Raw genomic sequence first — 2420 nt, 5'->3', positions numbered from 1 at the left:
CCAATGACATGCTTCTTATTCGCGATCGTGTGCAAGTTCCTCATGCCAGCATGACCGAGTCGTCGATGCCATAGCCAGCCTTCTGAAGCTTTTGCAAGTAGACATATGGCAGGTTGTGGTCCTGTAGAGAAATCAACAATATACAGATCTCCTCTCCTAAAGCCTTCGAAGACTTTGGAATGGCCAGCTTCCATGATCACAACACAACGATACTTGCCAAAGATAACAACCATATCAAGATCACAAAGCATTGAGACACACATGAGGTTGAATCCTAAGGACTCGACAAGCATGACTTTGTCCATGTGTCGATCCTTTGAGATCGCAACCTTATCTAGACCCAATACCTTGCTTTTGCCTTTGTCAACGTAGGTGATATGCTTCAGGTGCGATGGAGATAAGGGAGCGTCCATCAATAGGTTCTTGTCACCAGTCATGTGATTTGTACATCCACTATCGAGGACCCACTCAGTAGCTTTGGGTTGACCATCCTGCAGATGAATTAGTGCATCTTACGAACTCATATACTTCATCAGTGAAGAATATGACATCAAATTCATCAGAGCAATTTCATCAGGAATTAGAACAGATATAGCAGTATGAGGATGTGAGAAATGAAAATTCCTTTCTTCATGATTAGCTTGCTTCCTTTCAAGCATATTCAGGTCTCCAGCAAATTCTTCAGACGTTTAAGTTCATCTGGAGACCTGACCCTGCATAAGAGATTAGTTCTTTTTCTTCACCACCCACATCTGAAGGGGTGGCAAAGAGTTCATCATTCTGCGAGCTCCATAAGAGAAAGGTGGCATAGAAGCCAGTCCACTTTGTTTCACATAAGAGGAGTTAGGGTAAGCATATGAATAAGTAGAGAAATTCTCCGAGGACTCATGAACATAATGGTTTGAAGAATAATGCACATATTCATGGCCCTTAGATCTTCCCTGTGAAACAGAAGTGTTAGCACGATGATGTTCATATGAGGACTTTGATCCTTTTGAGGGATTCGATCCACTTGAGCAATTTGGTCCACGTGAGGACTTAGATCCATATGAAGAATTGGGTCCATATGAAGAATTTGATCTGGGGTTCCTATTCTTCACAGGTGGTGTCATGATGACATTCACCTGAAGAATTTCAAGTCACCTTTTGGGAACCCAGATTTTTTCATGGGGGACCGTTCCTGAAGTTACTGCCAACATATCTAGCAAATACTTCACCATTCTGATTTTTGAACAGCTTATAGTTGGAGTCAAATGACTCATCAGAAGAATGAGGAGATTCACATGTAAAGCCAGATAGAGTAGATGGATCTAGTGGAGGTACCTTTGCAACAACCCATGAAGTTTTGGGATACTGCTCAGGCTTCCAGTATGTTCCATCAGCATTGAGTTTCCTCTCAAAGGCAATACCCTCTTTCCTAGGGTTCCTGTTGAGGATCTGCTTTTTAAGCACATCACAAAGAGCCTGATGCCCTTTGAGGCTTTTGTACATGCCTGTCATATACAATTCCTTCAGCCCTGCATTGTCAGTGATACTAGCAGTATCCTCAGATGAGGGATTAGTAATAGCAGAGACAGGTGAAGAATTTGCAGCAATAGAAGCATTTGAACTTTCAGGTGAAGAATTAGCAGATTCACATTCAATGCACTTCAAACATGGAGGAATAAATTCTTCCTGAGCAGCGCTGATTTGTTGAGCAAGTAATGAATCACGCTCCTTCTGAAGATCTTCATAACTCTCCCTTAGCTTCTCAAGATCTTGCTTTCTTTGAAGAAATTCATAAGAAAGCTTCTCATGATCAGATAAGAGAGTGTTATGATGACTCTGAAGATTGTCGAACTTGGGCTGAAGTCTCTGAAGATTTTCAGTCAAAGTTTTGGTGCGATCCATTTCTTCACCCAACATATCATTGCTCTTGTCTAGCATGTTTTGAACCTTTTCAAAAGCCTTTTGTTGTTTCACAGCAATCTTAGCAAGTTTAGAGTAGCTAGGCTTGAGGTTTTCATCAGATTCATCCTCACTTGATTCAGAGGAGGGGTACTTGAGTACCTTGGCACCCTTTGACATGAAGCAATAGGTGGGAGTGTAGTCATCATCGTCGTCATTAGCCTTGTTGTGGAAGCCATTTTCCTCGGAGTTGAAGATGGACTTGTTGACGAACGCAGTAGCGAGGGCTAGGCTCGCCACACCAGATTCTGACTCCTCAGATGCCTCCTCTTCCTCATGTTCCTCAGATTCAGCTTCGGAGTCCATTTCCTTGCCAATGAATGTCCGAGCCTTCTTGGATCAGCTCTTCTTGTGAGATGAAGACTTTCAAGATTTCTTCTTCTTCTTTGAGTCATCAGAACTGTAATCCTTGTATTTCTTCTTCTTTGATTCCTTTTCCCACTGAGGACAATCTTGAATGTAGTGACCGGGTT

This window comes from Aegilops tauschii, chromosome 5 (assembly GCF_002575655.3).
Source record: "Aegilops tauschii subsp. strangulata cultivar AL8/78 chromosome 5, Aet v6.0, whole genome shotgun sequence".
Lineage (NCBI taxonomy): Eukaryota > Viridiplantae > Streptophyta > Magnoliopsida > Poales > Poaceae > Aegilops > Aegilops tauschii.
This window is presented reverse-complemented; position numbering follows the sequence as displayed.